Raw genomic sequence first — 23,473 nt, 5'->3', positions numbered from 1 at the left:
TTTTGTTTTTGTAAAGACAAATTCTTTGCCGGGCACAATAACCACCACCGTTTTAATAACTTTAAACTATTATTACCCTTATTTATTACCTGTTGCACCTGTATACTTTGATATTCTCCTTTTTACGTTAATGCTTTGCTGTGTAGCTCTGCCGATCGATTGTCCCTGCCGTGTTTTTCTTATCGTTTGAAGCGACTGAGCGAGACTCGTGACACTCACACATTGGTGCTAGATACACTGTGAAGTGGTTTTGCAGATCTGGGGTTGTCCTTTCACTCAAAGTGCTGATGAATCTGTTTGTCAGCGTCACTGTCTCACGATGAACATCGCCGGGCCTCCGTCAGGTCCGTCGCGTGGTCACTCACCTGATCCATTGCTCAGTTTGCATTAGTACATCTGTTCCACGCTATCGCCTGTCTTGAATTGTACAGAGTTGGCTGTTGTGTAAAACACTAAAAGCTGTTGCTATTTTTCTGTAAATGTTGGGTTTCCTGGCTGCAGGTGGAGTCTGTTGGTTCCTGCCCCCCCCTTTGTGACTGAAGGATGCTAACACACGATTCCACTTGGTAAAAAACCATTCGAACTGTACAATAGGCCTGTTGTTTCAAGCGGTTGTGAATCAGTTTATTTTGCTGTGGTCCTGAAGATGTCGTTGAATTTTCACACTCGCCACCTGAAACTTGTGCCACATTAGCATGAACAATGTGCAGAAATTCACAGTTCAATTGACACTTTTTTTTTTTTCTAAATAGACTCCAGTACGTGGTTGAAGGAAAGAAAAAACACACACTTTCTCTTTCAGAACACTTTTAGGACAGCAATGCTTATTCAAGGGTTTTAATTCACTTTCACATTAGCTGGTAATAGAACATGAATTTCTTTTAACTGTATGAAATTGTATAAAGAATAAATGTGTATATGATATCTTAGTTTTATTTATTGAAGGACCAAAGGAATTTCATAATGACATGATACATAGATGAATAACAATTTGAAATGCAAATATGTGTGAGATGAATAACAGTTTAAATAAAAGACTAATATAATCCATTTATACGGTGTTCTTATTGTCCACTCGTCTAAATGCAGCTGTGAGCCGGGAGAAAGAGTGCTGCTGAATGCTGCGCTCGGTGCGGGCGGGTCTCTGAGCCGAGCTCTCTGTCTGGTCTGACGTCTGAGGGGGCTTTTGATTTATGTCGACGACGAGCTTTGCAGTTTTCACACGTAGGGATGATAATCGTGTCGTGTAAGCAATGTTTGAAGTCCTCGAGGTGTGTGTTTATAGTGATTTTCTGCTAAAACTGATATGTAATTATGTACTTATGTATACGGAATCAGTGTTGACAGTACGGGAAAGCAATGTAAATAGAAGTGTGGGACAGTTGGGTCAGAACACCAGAGGAAAGGTTTTATCAGTCCCCCCCCCCAAGAATAAATCCTGCTTTGTAATGCAATCGATTAGAAACCGGCCTAAAAAGCATCTTTTACCTGCCTTATCTGCAACCACATTCACGGGACTGAGGACTCCAGCAGAAGGGATTCATTGTTAAATTATTGACAAATGGCCATTTGCTGAATATATGAAAAATTACTTGTGTATATATAATTTTAAAAGGTGCGAAAGTAAACACTATGAAAATGGCATTGGAGAAGTCTTTTCTTTTCCGCGCAAGCAGTTCTGTTCTTGTGTGCGACCAGTAACCTTAATTTACTGTGTAAAGATGGTTACATTTTTTAGCTTTGTCTGAGACCCAAATATAGAATGCTTGTTTACTGACTGTATATCCTGAACCGTGAATTTCCAATTAAGTGTACTATACAAACCCATTTCTTCTTATAACGTCTTGTACAATGCTTTTAAAATTATTGCTCTGTTTAAAAAAAAAAAACGAAGTAGTAAGAGTACAATATTCCATCCTTTGTTTATTCCAGCTTTTGTTTTCCTTTTTTTAACTTAAAGCTGATGTGTCATTGTTTCTCCTTGTTCCTGGTGTGGAAATGTATGCAGCGTTTTCAGAGGATCACGGCTCCTTGTCTGGCTTATAATGTTAAAAAATAAGTTTCTGGCATGTGCACGACTTTTGCGCTCATAGGCTAAACCGATCATTTTCCTCTGCTTCAAATAGAAATGTCTATTTATGAATTTTGCTTGTAGTTTTTCACAAATAAAACAATTAAATGTTACCTGTGTTGTGTGTTTTGTCTTTAATTCAGTTACGTGGTTAGTTTTTTGGTATTGGCAGTCGTACCCCCTCTGCTGGGGAATCAAAGGTTTATGGATTTTTATTAAATTTCACAGAATAAATGAAAATTGTTCCAGACATTTACAAGGAGAGAGAATGGGGGGGTGTTGTGTGTTTTGTTTTTTTTGGCATTGTTTTTTAAATATATGTCAGTTGTATTAGCACTGTTGCCTCACATTTTGAAGGTCCCAGGTTTGAATCCGACCAGGGGCCTCACATACAAAGACTTGTGTGGATTTCCTATTGAAACGTGGCGTACGCCAAAGCCCAAGGACTGGCACAAAAATACCCACATGTATCAAAGTGTGCATATGCATGGATCCATGCAGGTTCCGTGTGCATATGCACACACACCAAGCTCCTCCCTTTCTTTCTATGCTCTCATTTAAGGGTGATTCTTAGACTACGGGCACTTATGTCCTTTGATAATATTGTATGAAAAACAGAAAAAAGGGGAAATTTCACACTTTTATAGTTATCTTTACAATGAAAGTGTTTTAAGAAATTTGTTCTAGTAGTCTTGACACCTTTTGTTAGCATCATTATATGCAAATATTGCTGTTTTGTGCTTGTCCCACACCCAGACTTTTGATCTTCAATGATAAAAATGAATGGTAAAAAAAACGTTTTTTCTAATGTTTTAAAATATCTGAATAAAATATCAGTCCCACACTATTTCCGTAACTTCCATCACAACACTAATGTCCCTTTAAACAGTTTGTATGAAAGATTGTTTGGGTAGTTTCTATGGAGAAAACAGTAAAACAATAGCGCCAAATCACAACAGTTGCCCCAAGGCGCTTTATATTGTAATGGTGTGGTGGAAATTACATTTACAAGGCCAATAGTGCCCGTAGTTAAAGAATCACCCTTAAATCTGCAAATTGTTGTCTCATGGCTGATTTGCTACTTTGCTAACTTCATATAATACTAATAATGATGTATAATAACACTGCTAGTAACTTTGTATCTCCTTAAACAGATGATAGTAATAACTTTAATTTGTATGCAATGACATACTGTCCTGCTTATCACGCTACATGGACACAACAGTTTTACACATACCGTTTAATACAATGTGTGCACTCACCTCAGATAAAGGTCGAAATGCAACATCTTTCAACCATAAACACGTAATTCACTGATCCACATTGAGGTGAAACAGGGCCGAAGTGTGTGCTCAGCTTGTAGGCTGAGGTAGATTTCAGATGTTGAGTGAAGGCATCTAATACATGTAAAATTGAAGTCCGTTTTCGGGAAGCGAGATTCGGCAATCCATGGCAGTTTTACTGGCTGTGATGGGTTGTTCCTAAAACTCTGGACTCCTGTGGCCACAACTAAAAAGGTGAGCAGAAAGCCTTTTTCTTACATTTCAGCCAGGCCCAGGCTCGTAAAGTTGGAGTGCAGTTTGATGGTGGCACTCTTGAGGTTCTGGTGTGTAAATTAACAGAATGATAAGGTTTTCCTGATCGCACCTTAAGATGAACAGGGAGTTTCTACTGTTATTGTTTTTGCTGGTGACGGTGCATGTCTATGTCACCAGCAGGTTGTGTTAAGTTGCAGTAATAAGGTTTGAGATAATAATGAGGTGTTTGAGAATAAACAGTCGGTGTGCCATATGGGCTATTAACAGTGCATCCTGACATTATTAGACCCCAGGGATTAAGAGATTAAATAGTCAGTGTACCGTTTGGGTTGATGGGGGAGCACGTGATGTCATCAGAGGCCGGCGAGCCACGGGCCTGGTGAACGGTGCATGAGACGTTACTGAGGAGCTCCCAGGAGTTTGGAATAACATGAGAAGTGTGGTATAACATAAGTATTGAGAAAAAAAAAGAGAACAGGAGATAAGGGAATAAGTGAATAAATGAATAGCCGGCCGAGGGGGAGGTCCATGGTGTGTATGGGACGTACACACCCTTAAGAGTTACAGAGATACAGGGAATAGTCAGGATTTAGGGGTTCAAACTGGCTGGCACCACGTTCAAGCTGGGAACCGTTGGGATGATGTGTGCTTTTAAGCTGTAGTCATCAAGTCCTCGGGTTGCAAAGGTTCCTGTGAGACGGGGTTTCTGCTATAAGTCCAGTGAACCTGTGTTTGTTTTGTTGTGTGAATGAGATGTCGTGTGTGTGACGCCATTTTGAAGCACCGAGTGGTTGAAATAGCCTGACGGTGCTACTTGGAGTTTATGGATACGCCACATCTTTTTGACACACATATTCACAGACGTATATCCAGAGGTGGGCACAGTTCAGCTAATCCGATAACTGCTAATTATCGAAGCTAATGTTTTTGCTAGCGGATTAGCTTTTCAGATAAGTTTTAAAACCATTGTTGGACCAATTATCTTCCGATAAATTTAGTTCAGATAACTTTCAGTCCGATAACTTTTTTTTTTTTGCTGGTAAAGTGAGCAAGGTTTAACGGTCAAAAATGTTTGTAAACCCTAAAATCAAACATTTTAGTCCATTTGTTGTGTGTTTGTCGCAGACTGGCTGCCTGTCGCTTGCTGATGATGTCATCATTAAGTGCAAAACATGAATGGCTGGTCGACGCAGGGAGCATTGTGGGTAGTGTAGTTCAGGTTGAGTGAGTCTGCTGGACACAAAAACCAAAACGGACTAATTTTAACATTATTTTAGTTTATTTACTTGTGGCTGTAATTTAATTGCCAAGACTCGGTGGGGGAGAGGAGCGCTCATGGCACAGCTGTGTGTACAGAGGGACTTTTCTTCACATTTAGACACTGTTTAGGATTAAAAATAAAAGGAGGCTTTATGTGGATTATTTATTCAGATAAATCCCACTGAAACTAACAGGTAAGAATTTATATTTACTACATGTATTTTACTCTGCCATATCAATGCATGAATGGATGTATTTTGGTTGTTTAAGCTGCAGGGTTCAATGCGTGTGAAAAAAGCAGCAGCTTCTTAGTTCGTAAGTGACGGTGTATCTAATACCGAGATAAACTGCGACTTCTAATACTGTGTTTTACTGCTTTTGAAAGATGATGACAGTGTTTTGGGTTGTATTTTTTATTCATTCATTTTTCGTGTGTTCTTATGTGTTTGTGATCCTTGAATTTACCCAGCAGTGAAAAGTGAAAGCGAAACTGGTTTATCAGAAACCGACAGTGTAATCTTGATATGGCCGCATCCGAATCAATGCTAAAAGTTATCGGCTATCTGTAATAAAGATACATTTTTTTTTTTATCAATTTATCGGTTTAGCATCATAAAAGATAACTTTTCAGTTATCGGATTAATGGTTATCAAAGCTAACTTTTTGGTTAGCTGTGCCCACCACTGCGTATATCTGTATTTTAATTGTTGTCTATGCACTGAGGCTGAAATGATTGATTTCTTTGTATGCGAGGCTCCACTTTACGCTGTAATACATATGCCAGGCCTGTGTGCGACGCTATCATGCTTTTGTAGAAATTTGAGAGCAAGCCGACGGCGCATGCACAGTACGGGTGAAAGGGCTAAATGATGTAGCTGCCAATACTACCATCTTACAACCCCACAACATAGACTAAAATAAAGTTTTTATGATACAGAGGGTCTGTGAGGGTTGTATGAACGGAATATTTATGCCTTCAAAGTACATTCAAATAGATTATATTGTGATCAGAAAAAATTTTAAAAAAGGAACGTGACGCAGAGAGAGAAAAAAATATAAAGAGGAGAACGCGACCCCTGCTCATGTCCACAGATGAAGTGAATAAAAAGAGGAGATAAATTGTATTAATTATCAGGGCTCTTTAAAAGGTTGCGCTGAGCAGCAGATTTCTTGTGGGAATGCAGCTGGTTTTTATCGGCCATCAGCAGCCGTTCCCCAGCAGAGTGGAGGTCGTTTGCACACGGCTAGTCATAGCTTTGAAAGATAAACCGCCACCTGGCTGTATCACAGAGTTTATGAAGTGCGTCTATGGGACAAATAAATTGTTGTGTGGGCCGCTGAAGAGGAGGTACTACTGGCCCACCACCACCAGATGGCGCCCTGCTTGGAGTGCGGGCTCCAAGCATGAGAGGGCGTCAGAGCCGCTGGGAGTGACAGCTGTCACTTATCAGCACCAGCTGTCACTCATCACCATCACTACAAAGGCCGGACTGCAACTCCACCTCCTCGCCGAGAAATCAGCTACCGAACAAGGTAACTTTCTCTGCTGTGATATCGTTGTCTAAATATATATTGGTCTGTGTGCAGCCGTGTTCCTGCGGGCTCTATTGGAGACTGGATTGGCGAACAGTGAGAGGACGACGTTCTTCGCCTCTCACTTCATCCAGGAAAGAGACCAACAGGAGCTGCACGGGTGACGTTGTATCTGGAGGTGGAGGTTCTCCCTCCCGGAGGAACTACTCAGGGAACAATTACTGGGTGTGTCTTCACACACCCACCATTAACTGTTTCTGTTTCTGCCAGCAGTACCTGGTCTGACAGCTGGAGACGGTGGCCACCTGGGACCCAGGACTTGGCGGCTCCGGTGTTCTTCAGATCCGTTGGCAGTGGAAGCCGTGTGGGATCCGGCTTTTCTCTGGACAGACGTCTTCTATCCTCGAGACTGCCCACACGTCACCTTGTGTATGATTGACTGTAGTCCTCAACTGCAATTGTCTGTATTCCGTTGTGCAATTCACAGCATTAAATTGTTACTTTTTGGCTCATCCACTGTCCGTTCATTACCGCCCCCTGTTGTGGGTCCGTGTCACTACATCTTCCCAACAGGATTTCTCGGCCAGCATCATGGATCCCGAGGGGCGTCAACCATCGCTTGAACAGCCAATGGAAGAGCGAGGTGAACAGGCGTCAGCAGGAGGCGTGTTAGGTGAGCTACAGCAAATCTTAACCGCTTTCACTGCTTGGTTGGACTTAGTCACTGAGCAGAATGTTATTCTCAATCGGAGGATGGAGGCTCTCACCGCCCGGGTGGAAGCGCAAGCTCAGGGCGCTGCTGCAGCACCTCCTCCTTCTGACTGGAGGCCTGAATCAGACATCCCACTGGTCATTCAACGACCCCCCCCCCACCATCCCCTGAAGCTTACATAAGCCCTCCGGAGCCATACAGAGGCTGTGTTGAGACATGCGCGGACTTCTTAATGTAGTGCTCACTCGTCTTTTCACAGCGTCCCGTCATGTACGAGTCAGACGCCAGCCGGGTGGCTTACGTAATAAATTTGCTTCGAGGAGAGGCACGCGCCTGGGCTACGGCGCTCTGGGAGCAGAATTCATGGCTCCTAACGACGTATACTGGGTTTGTGAGGGAGTTCAAACAGGTTTTTGATCACCCCCATAGAGGCGAATCTAACTTGCTGCTGTCAATCAGACAGGGGCGTCGGAGTGCAGCGGAGTACGCAATCGACTTCCGCATCGCGGCAGCGAGGTCCGGCTGGAACAACGTTGCGCTCCGCGCCGCCTTCGTAAATGGACTGTCTCCGGTCCTGAAGGAGCATTTACTGGCTAAGGACGAACCGCGGGATTTCGATGGGCTTGTTGATCTGGTTATACGATTAGATAACCGATTAGAGGAACACCGTCGGGAGCAGGACGGGGGGCGTGGCTGGGCCCGAGCCGTCCCTCTTCCTTCTGGGTCCGAAAGGGTGCCACCTTCCCCACGCTCCACAGCCCGTGACTCCCGTGTGGCAACAGCTCCCCCTGCTGATGAAGCTATGGACACGAGCAGGGCCAAAGTTAAATCAAATAACAGACAATGGAGGCTGGCCCGCGGGGAGTGTTTTTTCTGTGGCTCGAGTGAGCACCTACAGAGGAACTGCTCCAAGCGGTTAAACGACAACGCCCGCCCTTAGAAACTGGGCTAAGGGTGGGCCATAACACGCACGTGGGGAAACCCCGCAAATCCGCACGCATCCCAGTTACAATGCTGAGTGGGGATCTGACCCTTCACGCACCAGCACTGGTAGACACGGGGTCGAAAGGGAATCTGCTGGACAGCAGATGGGCAAGGGAAGTCGGGCTCCCTCTAGTGGCTCTAACTTCACCATTGAAGGTACGAGCACTAGATGGCACCCTTCTTCCATTAATCACACACTAGACACAATCAGTGACATTGATGGTGTCTGGTAATCACAGGGAGGAGATTGTGTTTTATGTAACACCTTCTACCTCCCGTGTGATTTTGGGTTATCCTTGGATATAAAGCACAATCCCCGGATTGACTGGCCGTCTGGGGTTGTGGCTCAGTGGAGCGAAACCTGCCACCGGGAGTGTCTCGGATCCTTGGTTCCGCCTGGTGTGACAGCTAGTGAGGAGGTTAAAGTCCCCCCAATCTGATGGCGGTGCCATGTGAGTACCATGATCTTGCTGACGTTTTCAGCAAAGATCTGGTGCTCACCCTTCCCCCGCACCGTCCGTATGATTGTGCCATTGATTTGATACCGGGCGCTGAGTACCCATCCAGCAGGCTGTACAACCTCTCACGTCCGGAACGCGAATTAATGGAGACCTACATCCGGGACTCGTTAGCTGCCGGGCTGATCCGGAACTCCACCTCCCCGATGGGTTCTGGTTTCTTTTTTGTGGGTAAGAAAGACGGCGGACTCCATCCATGCATTGATTACAGGGGGCTGAACGAGATCACGGTTCGCAACCGATACCCTCTGCCCCTGTTAGATTAAGTGATCACGCCCCTGCATGGAGCCCAAATTTTCACAAAACTGGATCTTAGGAATGCGTACCACCTGGTTCGGATCCAGAAGGGAGATGAATGGAAGACGCCATTTAACACCCCGTTAGATCATTTTGTGTACCTGGTCATGCCGTTCGGCCACACTAACGCCCCCGCAACGTTCCAAGCTTTGGTAAATGATGTCTTGCGGGACTTCCTGCATCGGTTTGTCTTAGTATATCTAGACGATATACTCATCTTTTCCCCGGATCCTGAGACTCATGTTACGCATGTACGTCAGGTCCTGCAGTGGTTGTTGGAGAACCGGCTGTTTGTGAAGGGCGAGAAGTGTGAGTTCCACCGTACTTCTTTGTCCTTCCTGGGGTTTATTATCTCCTCCAACTCCGTCACCCCTGATCCGGCCAAGGTTGCGGCGGTGAGAGATTGGCCCCAACCAACAAACCGTAGGAAACTACAGCAGTTCCTCAGTTTTGCTAATTTTTACCGGAGGTTCATCAAAGGCTACAGTCAGGTAGTTAGCCCCCTGACAGCCCTGACCTCCACAAAAGTCCCCTTCACCTGGTCGGATCAGTGCAAAGCCGCGTTTAGGGAGTTGAAACGCCGGTTTTCGACTGCGCCAGTTCTGGTGCAGCCCGATCCAAAATGCCAGTTTATAGTTGAAGTGGATGCCTCTGACTCAGGGATAGGAGCCGTGCTATCCCAGAGCGGGGAGTCCGACAAGGTTCTCCACCCGTGTGCCTACTTTTCCTGCAGGTTGACCCCGGCTGAAAGGAACTATGACGTCGGCAATCGGGAACTTCTTGCGTTGAAGGAGGCTCTGGAGGAGTGGAGACACCTGTTGGAGGGAGCTTCAGTACCATTCACAGTTTTCATGGACCATCGGAACCTGGAGTACATCCGGACCGCCAAGCGTCTGAATCCCAGGCAAGCCCGCTGGTCACTGTTCTTCGGGCGTTTTGACTTTCAGATCACATACGGCCCCGGGACGAAGAACCAACGGTCTGACGCCCTGTCCCGGGTGCACGAGGAGGAAGTCAGGACTGAGCTGTCAGACCCAACGGAAACCATCATCCCTGAGTCCACTGTCGTGGCCACCCTTACCTGGGACGTGGAGAAGACCGTCCAGGAGGCCCTGACACGGAACCCGGACCCGGGGACTGGACCCAAGAACAAGATGTACGTCCCACCAGAAGCCAGGGCTGCAGTCCTTGACTTCTGTTCTAAACTCTCCTGCCACCCAGGGGTGCGAAGAACCATGGCAGTGGTCCGGCAGCACTTCTGGTGGGCGTCTCTGGAAGCCGACGTCCGGGAGTACGTCCAGGCCTGCACCACCTGCGCCAGGGGCAAAGCCGACCATCACAGGACCCAAGGCCTACTCCAGCCTCTGCCCGTGCCTCATCGCCCCTGGTCTCACATTGGCCTGGACTTTGTCACGGGCCTCCCGCCGTCCCAGGGCATGACTACCATCCTCACGATAGTGGACTGGTTCTCCAAGGCGGCCCACTTCGTGGCCCTCCCGAAGCTCCCGACGGCCCTGGAGACTGCAGACCTCCTGGTCCACCACGTCATGCATCTGCATGGGATTCCATCGGACATTGTCTCAGACCATGGTCCTCAGTTCTCCTCCCAGGTCTGGAGGAGTTTCTGCAGGGAACTGGGGGCCACCGTAAGTCTCTCGTCTGGGTACCACCCCCAGACGAACAGACAGGCAGAGCGGGCGAACCAGGAATTGGAGCAGGCCCTCCGCTGTGTGACCTCCGCGCACCCGACGGCCTGGAGTGAACATCTGGCCTGGATCGAGTACGCTCATAATAGCCAAGTTTCATCTGCCACCGGCCTCTCCCCATTTGAAGTATGTTTGGGGTACCAGCCCCCATTGTTTCCGCTTGTGGAGGGAGAGGTCGGGGTGCCCTTGGTCTAGGCCCATCTGAGGAAGTGCCGTCGGGTGTGGCGTACCGCCCGCTCTGCCCTGCTCAGAGCCCAGACGAGGGCTAAGGCCCATGCAGACCGCCGGCGTTCCCCGGCCCCTGCATACCAGCCCGGGCAGGAGGTTTGGCTATCCACGAAGGACATCCCCCTGCAGGTGGAATCCCAGAAACTTAAGGACAGGTACATGGGACCATTCACCATACTCAAAGTCCTCAGTCTGGCCGCAGTGAAGCTGAAGCTACCAGCTTCACTGCGGATACACCCCGTTTTTCATGTGTCCAGACTCAAGCCCTGCCATGCCTCACCACTGTGTGCCGCCTCCTGCCCGGATCATCAACGGGGAGCCCGCGTGAACAGTACGCCGGCTCCTGGACGTCCGTCGAAAGGGTCGGGGTTTCCAGTATCTGGTGGACTGGGAGGGTTATGGACCCGAAGAGCGCTCCTGGCTGAAGAGGAGCTTCATCCTGGACCCGGCCCTCCTGGCCGACTTCTACGCCCGTCACCCAGACAAGCCTGGATTTTCAGATCGATTAGGTCTCTGCCATCACCCCGACTGTCGGTTATGGCCTAAACCCCAGGTGCCGTGTGACTGTGGTCGTTGCGGTCTGAACGTTCACACCGTGTTGTTCAATCCTCCCTCGGCTCAGCGTTGCTCCAAAAAGTTCCGGGGTAAAGGCTTTTCCCAGCCTGGTGATTGGTGACTCGTTCCAATGAGGCTTTATAATTTTTCATCCAAAATGATGGTACCCTGGCCCATAGCCTATGTGACCGCACGCTCCAAATTTTCACACAAATTCAAATATGTTGTATGATGAAGGATGTGGGGAGGTGTGTAAGTATTTCCAGTTATGGTGATTAGGAATTGAGTTCTTACATATTAGATGTTACATGCTTACTGTAAGGCACCCCTTACCAAAAAGTAGTACATGCAAGTATGTTTCAAGTATACTTCCAGTTTACTTTTTATATACTTATCAGTACTATTTTTGGTAAGGGATCGCAGAGTTTGTACTTGTAAATGGTTTGTAAGTTTAACGGGTGTGTTGGGGACAGACACGAGAAAACGGGACCACATAGAAACCTACTGTGTTTTGTGCTTTAGCTTTCTAAAAGGTCTGCTGCTGGTTACATTCCAGTTAAGTTTTAGCTGCAAGCATCTATCTTTCTAAACTTGCACGCATGGATCATGGGTTTATGCCGTATACAAAACCAGAAGCGGATCAATTCACTCACACAGGTCGACACTGATCAAGATCAAGCCAACTGTAAAGCTTATGGACGATAACGAGGTGTCGGTTTTAAGGTTATGTCGGAGATAGCTCACACAGTAACTAAGATGGCCGTGACTGCTGGAAAAAAAGGGTCCAATCATCGTTTATTCATTGGGCATCTTTAGCACAGGCAGATGGTCTCTTCGGAATGTCTTTGGAAGATGGGATGATCCATTTCCTCCTACAGCAAGGGTACTTGCTGTAGGAGGAAGAGCCTGGAATCACATTGTAGCCAGGGACTACAAGATGATGCAATAACCTGCAATAACCCGGTGGTGACCAATCAAGAGGGGGCAGCCCCCGCAGCAGGCCTGGAGTTACACCCCATAGATTTAGATTTCCTAGTTTATCCACCCTGTTAAGCAGAAAGCTAATGACTCGTATGACTCGTTTTGGAAATAACCGCATGAACATAAACAGGAAGTTGTTGGGTGAAACCATCGCCCACGAGCCAGATAAAAATAATACTATCAGTTTGTCAAACACACTATGTCCACCACGACATGACATGAGATATTGGTCCAATCCTTAAATAATTTCATTATGAAGTTGAGAGACTTATGAAGGTGAGGCTTTAATTGAATTACTAAACAAACAGTGGGATATTCATCACGACAAAGCATTTTTCCAGAGATTTTAGTTATTTCCTCCACATCATTTATATTTCATATGGATCAAACTTAAAGCTCACTCCACAGCTTATCATTTTTACAGTATTAGTTATTCATTTAACCTTTATTTAGCTTGTTGCTGCACCAGAACGCTGCACAAGACAGTCATGCGGTCATGTGATCGGTCATTACACTGTCTCACAGAAACATTTGTAAACATTTTGTCTTACTTTCGTATGTACCTGATGCTAATCACTAATCTTCATGTCTTGTTTCTTCGATTCTTAATTGTTAATTGTTTTAAAACTGATTAAGCTGGTCCAATCCTAATTCTGATTGGACATGTAATTGTTTGATGATTTACTCCTTCACTTCGATGAATGTAAGCATACACATCTCTAAAACCACTTCATACAGTAGTGTTCAGAATAATAGTAGTGCTATGTGACTAAAAAGATTAATTCAGGTTTTGAGTATATTTCTTGTTGTTACACGGGAAACAAGGTACCAGTAGGTTCAGTAGATTCTCACAAATCCAACAAGACCAAGCTTTCATGATATGCACACTGTTAAGGCTATGAAATTGGGCTATTAGTAAAAAAAAGAAAAAAGTAGAAAAGGGGGTGTTCACAATAATAGTAGCATCTGCTGTTGACACTACAAACTCAAAACTATTATGTTCAAACTGCTTTTTTAGCAATCCTGTGAATCACTAAACTAGTATTTAGTTGTATAACCACAGTTTTTCATGATTTCTTCACATCTGCGAAGCATTAATTTTGTTGGTTTGGAACCAAGATTTTGCTCATTTACTAGTGTGCTTAGGGTCATTGTCTTGTTGAAACACCCATTTTAAGGACATGTCCTCTTCAGCATAAGGCAACATGACCTCTTCAAGTATTTTGACAAATCCAAACTGATCCATGATACCTGGTATGTGATATATAGGCCCAACACCATAGTAGGAGAAACATGCCCATATCATGATGCTTGCACCACCATGCTTCACTGTCTTCACTGTGAACTGTGGCTTGAATTCAGAGTTTGGGGGTGGTCTCACAAACTGTCTGTGGCCCTTGGACCCAAAAAGAACAATTTTACTCTCATCAGTCCACAAAATATTCCTCCATTTCTCTTTAGGCCAGTTGATGTATTCTTTGGCGTCTTCTAACTGTCACAGCACTTACAGGTAACTCCAGACTGTCTTTGAATATCCTGGAGCTGATCAATGGGTGAGCCTTTGCCATTCTGGTTATTCTTCTATCCTTTTTGATGGTTGTTTTCCGTTTTCTTCCACGCGTCTTTTTTTTTTTTTTTTTTTTGTCCATTTTAAAGCATTGGAGATCATTGTAGATGAACAGCCTATAATGTTTGGCACCTGCGTATAAGTTTCCCCCTCTCCAATCAGCTTTTTAATCAAACTACGCTGTTCTTCTGAACAATGTCTTGAACGTCCCATTGTCCTCAGGCTTTCAAAGAGAAAAGCATGTTCAACAGGTGCTGACTTCATCCTTAAATAGGGGACACCTGATTCACACCTGTTTGTTCCACAAAATTGACGAACTCACTGACTGAACGCCACACTACTATTATTGTGAACACCCCCTTTTCTACTTTTTTTTTTTTACTAATAGCCCAATTTCATAGCCTTGAGAGTGTGCATATCATGAATGCTTGGTCTTGTTGGATTTGTGAGAATCTACTGAATCTACTGGTACCTTGTTTCCCATGTAACAATAAGAAATATACTCAAAACCTGGATTAATCTTTTTACTCACATAGCACTACTATTATTCTGAACACTACTGTATGATGCTTGGTTTTTCCAAATTATTTTTGTGCTTAACTTAATTCTGCTGTCAGCATTGCAGTAATCATACAGTCACATCCGACGTGACTATATGATTACTGACTAAAGCCTGTATTTTGCTTGAAGTATTCTTCCTACCAAAACCAAGTTTTTCAGTTAACTTCTTTACAATTTCTGATGACACTTTCACAGCTTGAGAACACACCTTTTTACAATGCTTACCTTACCTACAAAGTTGGAGTGTTGCCTCTCAGATATCACTGATTAAAGGAAAAACTCCTTAATGTCCTTTACTGATTTTGCAAGTTGGGCAGATCTTTAACCGTAATTCAGATTCTTTGTATCCACTTGTTGCTGTTTTTGTGTATTGTGTATTACAGTTTTTTTTAAATTGCTAAAACACAAAACACAATTCTCTAAACCAAATGAAACCTAGCCCCATTTGCCATTAATAAAACTAGCCCCATTTGCCAAAACCATAAACACGTCACATGAAGACAATTCACAAAACGCAGTCCTCCTTTTCTCATAAATCTAAACACATTTTGCCTTGCTAAAACACAAGTTGCATAAAACTCTGCTCAGATTCTCAATTTAAAGCTCAAGTGATGCAAAAATGCTTGCCACAGTCAGCAAAACCTGAACACAATGTACACACCTGGCTTCATTCATTAAACATAACGACTCAGAATTGTAGACACTTGTTGCAAATAATGTGACCACACCTATAGAAGCAAGTTCAGAGTGCACAGTTTGGTGAAGGTTCCAAACGTATACAGTACCACAATGGACAGAGGCAGAATCAGAGGAAGAGGAGTCAGGCAGGAGGAAGGAGAGGAGCAGGCCAAGGAGGGAGAGGAGCAGGCCAAGGAGAAGGAACTGAAAGACAACTGTCAGTTGTTCTCACAACTGTTTATCTCCTGCCAGACCAGACAGTGTGACTTGCAAGAATTCTTCAAGTACGAGAACCAGTCTGCTCCTGCCTCCCTCAGTGACAGTGGCAAGCTTCATACCTGCCAGAAGTCACAGCTGACTGAGATTCTTCAAGAACAAGTGACTTTGCCAGACAGAGTACCAGAGGGAGATACCAATCATCGATGGCTCAGCTCTAATCAATGCCATACCTCCATGGAGCTCCAACACATTTTATGACTATGCCAGGGAAGACATCCTTCCAAAGGTCGACTCCTATGGTGCCAGATATGAGCGCGTGGACATAGTGTTTGACGTTACAAGAAGTCCAGCCTGAAGTCTGAAACCAGGGCCAAAAGGGGACATGGGATCAGGAGAAGAGTGACAGGAACCAGCAAGACCCCAACAAACTGGAGAAGCTTTCTGCGAGATGATAGTAACAAGAGTGAACTGTTTCATTTTCTCGCAGATAAACTGTGTGAAGCTGAAACAACAAGCACTGTCATTGTGACAAAAGGAGAAGATGCCATCAGCAACAAGAAGATGTCACTGGATGTTTTGTCCCCATGCTGCCATGAGGAAGCAGATACCAGGATATTTGTGCATGCTAGAGATGCAACACTGGGTGGAAGCAAGTCTCTCATCATCAAAGCCAATGATACAGATGTGGTCATCATAGCAGTGTCTGTACTACCATCATTACATCAGCTAGGCCTTCAGAGTATGTGGATTACTTCTGGCCAAGGAGCCAGTGCTCGATGGATTCCAGTTCACAAGGTCGCTTCTGCAATAGGCCCAGAGAAAGCCAGCGGGATCCTATACTTCCACGCATTCACTGGGTGTGATGTTGTTTCCGCTTTCCGTGGAAAAGGAAAGAAGTCTGCATGGCTGACATGGGATGTTTGCAACGAGGTTTCTGAAACCTTCACCAAACTCAGTCACTGTCCCACGGAGGTTTCTGCTGATGACCTGCAGAAGCTGGAGAACTTTGTTGTCCTCATGTACGACAGATCAAGTGCATCAACTGGTGTGGATGAGGCAAGACTAGATCTGTTCGCCCGTAAGCAGAGAGCATATGATGCAATTCCACCAACCAGAGCAGCTCTCGAGGAGCATGCAAAACGTGCTGCATACCAGGCTGGGATCATCTGGGGACAGGCAACCATCATGAATCCAGAGATCAGCAGTCCAGCCGACTGGGGGTGGATTCAGAAAGGAGAGACATGGCAGATATGCTGGACGACCCTTCCACCAATTGCAACAAGCTGCCAGGAACTGGCCAAATGTTCCTGCAAGAAAGGCTGCAACCGGAGGTGCAAATGCTTTCGCACAGGGCTCTCCTGCACTGCACTCTGCAGCTGTATCTGCGAGCACTGAACATTGATACAGCATAATGACAGACTTTGAAGTACTGGTACTTTGAACACGTTGAACATTATGAAATTGAAAACTACAGACATTCACCATTGTATTACATCAAATTATGTTTCACAGTCTGAGTGACAATATTTTTTGTTTCTACTGCTGAACATGTACTAGTACCGTATAATGATAAGTTAGATAAGTTATTCTAAATGTTTATTATTTACATTTTTGAATTTGTATTATTTTATTTGCAGTATTAAGACCACAGTATTATTTTCTCTGCCATATGTACAGTGTATACTATTGTCATTACTTTTGTTGATGTTTCTGTCCAGGTTTATTTAGTGCAAGTGCTATTACATGAACGTGCTAAATGTGTTCTTTGATGGAACCGGCTATTAAAAGTGTTTGTATTATTTCAGTGTTGTGTTTTTTTTTTTATTTAAACTGCCATTTTTGGCCATTAAAAGTATTCTAAAACTGGTGGGACTAGAAAAATTGAATTCAGCATCCCAGAAAACATAGAAATCGACACCAAGATCATCCAAATCGAGCAAGTACAAATATTTCTATGAGAAAAAAAAAAACATTTTCGGTGAGGCAATATGGCGGCCATCTTGAAAAATGGCCGCCATCTTGGATTTTCAAGTGGCCAATCGGGCATATTTGTTAAGTATGCCTATAAGAATCACTATACCAAATTTGGTGCTTGTATCACAATTTGCACGATTTTTCTCTTATCCGCTCCACTAGAAGTAGAACATGGTCAATGATTGTTGCCCGGATTTCATCACTGATAATAACTCTTCGTCTTCCTTTTCCACCTCTTCCTCCTACCCCACCTCTTACACACACTCCTCCCCTGCACCTCTGGTTTCTCTCCATTGTTGAAATGAAACTCCAACCAGCCTGTTTCATCGCTGAACTGGCTTATATCGGTTGTAACATCATTAGATACATGTGTTATCAGTTTTGAGTTGATAAAAAAAAACCTGGTGTCAGTTGTGCTTTAATTGTGTTTATCTTCCGCATAGTTTGGTTGACAATATAAATAAGAAATGCATCAAAAGGCACAATGTGCTTTATTGTATGACAATGACAAAGAGAGATTAATTCAATAAATGTTTTCAGGGATTTGAGAATTTGATTCAGGGAATAGGGTTTAGTGTTTTAGCAACTGTGAAAAACTGTAGCACTTGTATACAGTAAGCCTACGTAAAAATAAAGTACAAAAATATACATGGAATACTAGGCCTACAAACAGTTACATTAACCCTCCATTACAAAACTACAGTACATTGGCACAGTGATGTACTGAAACATGTATTTACTTACAGTATTCTGTGGTACAGTATATAGTATAGTCATACAGTAATTCTGTAACATTTACATACTAATATGCATATCAATCAATCAATCAATCAACTTTTTGCTTATATAGCGCCAAATCACAACAAACAGTTGCCCCAAGGCGCTCATATGTCGCGGACATGACCCCCAGACTCCCCACCTTTTTATAGTCCGGCGGCTAAGGGACAAATTTTAGGGGAATCATGCACTTTTTTTGCTGACCCCCCCCCCAATTACAGCCCTCTTAAACCCCTGCCACTTTAAGCATTTTTTTAATGTAGGGAGAGTTCCTATGGGATATAAAAGCTTTTCAATCTACCATCCCTGGTTCTCAAGACCAGGCATCTAAGTACCTCTACTCTTTTTTTTTTTAAAGATGTTTAGGTCTACCTTAGTAAACACTAGTAGAGTTCCACCTCAGATTTGGAATGTATAATAGAAGATATACCTTACTGAATTTTCATATCAATATGATATACGATATGACAGCAACAGTGAAAATTAAACATTCTTAAACAAAACAGTAATAATATCACACTCATTTTGCACTCATCATAAGGTTAGGATACTGTGCCCTCCAAAATATTGGAAAACTTGGAATTTCACATATTTTAATTTGTTTATGGCATTTTAAATACAAGAAATAAAAAAAAGGAATAGAAATTTCTACTCAAACAGAAAGCAAATCTCTAAAACTTAATAAAACCTGTAAATAATAATCAGTTTTATTGCCAGTTTTCTTTAGACAAGTCAGGGGATGGAAACACAAGTGATAATAAGAATGATAAATGATAAGAATGGTGACAAAGGTCAGTTTCAGTTTGTACAGGGGTCAAAGTTAAAGTTGCTCCATTAATTTTGCTCCAGTATTTGTGCTGAATTTGATGATTGTATCACCATTTGAAGGATTGTTTCAGTTATCTGCTGCACTAATAAGCCAACAGAGCATGAAGCAGCTGCTGTTTGTTAGTTTAAATATGTGTATATAAGGCAACCTGAATTAAAGGAGAAATGCTGCTTTTAACAACCTGGACCTCATTTCTGACATAAAATACGATCGTATTTTATGTCAGTAGAGGTGGTTGGCTCTCACTGCGGTATTGTATCACTTCCTGTTCCGGAGCACAGCGGTGTTTTTCTGTATCTGTTAGCTGTTTAATCTGCGCAGTTAGATTGATCTAGTTATCTAGATTACGATTTGTTTCCCAGTGTAATCTTTAAGTGTCTTAACTAAAGCACTCCTTCTGCTGAATCACCTCTAAATTATTTACACATTATTCACTTTGCGTGTTTTTAGGAATCCGCTAGCTTAGCGTAGCTACTTGCTCTTAGCCGATTTAGCATGGCGGCTTCTCCTGTCTCTCCCGCACTTTTCTGCTCTGGGTGTGAAATGTTTAGTTATTCCTCGGCCTCCTTTAGCAGTAATGGTACTTGTAATAAGTGTAGCTTATTCGTAGCTTTGGAGGCCAGGCTGGGCGAATTGGAGACTCGGCTCCGCACCATGGAAAATTCTACAGCTAGCCAGGCCCCTGTAGTCGGTGCAGACCAAGGTAGCTTAGCTGCCATTAGTTCCCCCCTGGCAGATCCCGAGCAGCCGGGAAAGCAGGCCGACTGGGTGACTGTGAGGAGGAAGCGTAGTTCTAAACAGAAGCCCCGTGTACACCGCCAACCCGTTCACATTTCTAACCGTTTTTCCCCACTCGGCGACACACCCGCCGAGGATCAAACTCTGGTTATTGGCGACTCTGTTTTGAGAAATGTGAAGTTAGCGACACCAGCAACCATAGTCAATTGTCTTCCGGGGGCCAGAGCAGGCGACATTGAAGGAAATTTGAAACTGCTGGCTAAGGCTAAGCGTAAATTTGGTAAGATTGTAATTCACGTCGGCAGTAATGACACCCGGTTACGCCAATCGGAGGCCACTAAAATTAACATTAAATCGGTGTGTAACTTTGCAAAAACAATGTCGGACTCTGTAGTTTTCTCTGGGCCCCTCCCCAATCGGACCGGGAGTGACATGTTTAGCCGCATGTTCTCCTTGAATTGCTGGCTGTCTGAGTGGTGTCCAAAAAATGAGGTGGGCTTCATAGATAATTGGCAAAGCTTCTGGGGAAAACCTGGTCTTGTTAGGAGAGACGGCATCCATCCCACTTTGGATGGAGCAGCTCTCATTTCTAGAAATCTGGCCAATTTTCTTAAATCCTCCAAACCGTGACTATCCAGGGTTGGGACCAGGAAGCAGAGTTGTAGTCTTACACACCTCTCTGCAGCTTCTCTCCCCCTACCATCCCCTCATTACCCCATCCCCGTACAGACGGTGCCTGCTCCCAGACTACCAATAACCAGCAAAAATCTATTTAAGCATAAAAATTCAAAAAGAAAAAATAATATAGCACCTTCAACTGCACCACAGACTAAAACAGTTAAATGTGGTCTATTAAACATTAGGTCTCTCTCTTCTAAGTCCCTGTTGGTAAATGATATAATAATTGATCAACATATTGATTTATTCTGCCTAACAGAAACCTGGTTACAGCAGGATGAATATGTTAGTTTAAATGAGTCAACACCCCCGAGTCACACTAACTATCAGAATGCTCGTAGCATGGGCCGGGGCGGAGGATTAGCAGCAATCTTCCATTCCAGCTTATTAATTAATCAAAAACCCAGACAGAGCTTTAATTCATTTGAAAGCTTGACTCTTAGTCTTGTCCATCCAAATTGGAAGTCCCAAAAACCAGTTTTATTTGTTATTATCTATCGTCCACCTGGTCGTTACTGTGAGTTTCTCTGTGAATTTTCAGACCTTTTGTCTGACTTAGTGCTTAGCTCAGATAAGATAATTATAGTGGGCGATTTTAACATCCACACAGATGCTGAGAATGACAGCCTCAACACTGCATTTAATCTATTATTAGACTCTATTGGCTTTGCTCAAAAAGTAAATGAGTCCACCCACCACTTTAATCATATCTTAGATCTTGTTCTGACTTATGGTATGGAAATAGAAGACTTAACAGTATTCCCTGAAAACTCCCTGCTGTCTGATCATTTCTTAATAACATTTACATTTACTCTGATGGACTACCCAGCAGTGGGGAACAGTGTTGCCACAGTTACTTTGAAAAAGTAATCCAATTACTGATTACTGATTACTCCTTGAAAAAGTAACTTAGTTACTTTACTGATTACTCAATTGTAAAAGTAACTAAGTTAGATTACTAGTTACTTTTTTAGTTACTTTTCCCAGCTGCCGACAACAACCCTCTGCCACCTCAACATGACAATACCTGTTTTGCCAAAACTTACTTTATAGTCACCCTTTCTTGACTTCAATGAAAATAAATACTTGTTTTATAAAAAGTAAAATAAAGACCTCTTTCTTGACCTCATATTTAACTGTTGACAGCACTGTAACAGTAAAACATGCAATTTCGAACCTACATTGTTTATAAATGTAACTATTAAATTCATTCTAGCATTTTTCTAACATTTAAATTCTCTCTAAATATTTTACTTGTCGAAATTAATATTATTTTAAGTAGTATTAGTAGTTGTAGTAAAAAAAAGGCTTCAAAACTGGACCTTTAATCTAGGGGTGTTGTGAGGGGGGCACATCCCTCCCCCACGCCCCCATTCCATCTGGATTCGCCCCTACTTTGGCGTTTGAGCACAAAGAATGGATAACATTTATTTATGCAGAAAACGTGACCAGATTTACAGGTAAGAAAGTTTTATTGTGTTTTCACATCATGTGGTCCTCAGAAAGAGAGTTTAGGTGCATTTGAGTGGAAAATAGTGTTAGTTGTTGACACGTCGCGGAGGATCAGCTGTTTTAACGTGCAGATACGGAGTGGCTCAGCTCAGCTCTAAATAAAGGAGGAAAAAAAGTATAAAAATGTCTTTGTAAAGCTCAGTGCAGGTGTGCTGATCACCGTGCTTTAAGAGGAGACGATGAGTCGAGCAGCTGCAAAAAAATGTGGATGAAAAGCTCACAGCTCGCTTAAAGTGGGCAGTTCAGTCGAACCCGGACCTCCTGCCCACAGACCAAGTTTAATGCTGCTATCGACCCACAATGAAAAATAATAGTAACGCACAGTGACTTGGAGAAGTAACTTTAATCTGATTACTGATTTGGAAAGATTAACGCGTTAGATTACTCGTTACTAAAAAAAGTGGTCAGATTAGAGTAACGCGTTACTGGCATCACTGGTGGGGAATAAGTTTCATTACACTAGAAGTCTTTCAGAAAGCGCTGTAACTAGGTTTAAGGATATGATTCCTTCTTTATGTTCTCTAATGCCATATACCAACACAGTGCAGAGTAGCTACCTAAACTCTGTAAGTGAGATAGAGTATCTCGTCAATAGTTTTACATCCTCATTGAAGACAACTTTGGATGCTGTAGCTCCTCTGAAAAAGAGAGCTTTAAATCAGAAGTGCCTGACTCCGTGGTATAACTCACAAACTCGTAGCTTAAAGCAGATAACCCGTAAGTTGGAGAGGAAATGGCGTCTCACTAATTTAGAAGATCTTCACTTAGCCTGGAAAAAGAGTCTGTTGCTCTATAAAAAAGCCCTCCGTAAAGCTAGGACATCTTTCTACTCATCACTAATTGAAGAAAATAAGAACAACCCCAGGTTTCTTTTCAGCACTGTAGCCAGGCTGACAAAGAGTCAGAGCTCTATTGACCTGAGTATTCCATTAACTTTAACTAGTAATGACTTCATGACTTTCTTTGCTAACAAAATTTTAACTATTAGAGAAAAAATTACTCATAACCATCCCAAAGACGTATCGTTATCTTTGGCTGCTTTCAGTGATGCCGGTATTTGGTTAGACTCTTTCTCTCCGATTGTTCTGTCTGAGTTATTTTCATTAGTTACTTCATCCAAACCATCAACATGTTTGTTAGACCCCATTCCTACCTGGCTGCTCAAGGAAGCCCTACCATTATTTAATGCTTCGATCTTAAATATGTGTTAAGGATTTTATATATATATATATATATATATATGTTATCACTGTTAAACATTTGTACCTTTGTCTTCTTTCTGATGAGAACGGTGTTGTGCTGTTTTGCACTTCACCCTGAGAACGTACGTGTTATTCAACCTTGTTTTAGCTTTGTCTTCTTTCTCATGAGAACGGAGATGTGCTGTTTTGCACCTGTCTTAATGCAATCCTGAGAATTCAATTTTGTTTTAGCACTCTGGGGTCAATCTGAACTGGGAATGAAGGACTGGATGTACTTATTGTTATAACATAACTTTGTTTTCGTAGCCGCTAACGACTGGGAGTAAAAGAACTGAAGGTTGAATTTTGACTGATT

At 43.4% G+C, this 23,473-nt stretch overlaps 1 protein-coding gene and 1 long non-coding RNA gene across 2 annotated transcripts in view; one reads left to right on the top strand and one right to left on the bottom strand.

The window, feature by feature from the left end:
• rybpb (RING1 and YY1 binding protein b) overlaps positions 1-19,727 on the top strand; it is a 111,805-nt gene extending 92,078 nt beyond the window's left edge. Inside the window, exons 6-7 of the mRNA XM_034167473.1 lie at positions 7,873-7,875; positions 19,711-19,727. The gene's annotated coding sequence lies outside the window, so the exon portion shown is untranslated. The remainder of the gene's footprint in view (positions 1-7,872; positions 7,876-19,710) is intronic.
• LOC117507649 lies at positions 1-22,999 on the bottom strand. Its single transcript, XR_004559811.1, has 3 exons — positions 22,984-22,999; positions 11,371-11,375; positions 1-309 (listed from the first exon to the last, which is right to left on the bottom strand). It is a non-coding gene; the product is annotated as an uncharacterized LOC117507649 (long non-coding RNA).
• Positions 23,000-23,473: the final 474 nt, after the last annotated feature.

This window comes from Thalassophryne amazonica, chromosome 3 (assembly GCF_902500255.1).
Source record: "Thalassophryne amazonica chromosome 3, fThaAma1.1, whole genome shotgun sequence".
In the NCBI taxonomy this organism is placed as follows: domain Eukaryota; kingdom Metazoa; phylum Chordata; class Actinopteri; order Batrachoidiformes; family Batrachoididae; genus Thalassophryne; species Thalassophryne amazonica.
The sequence above is the reverse complement of the archived record's forward strand: the minus strand, read 5'-3'. Positions and strand labels throughout refer to the sequence as shown.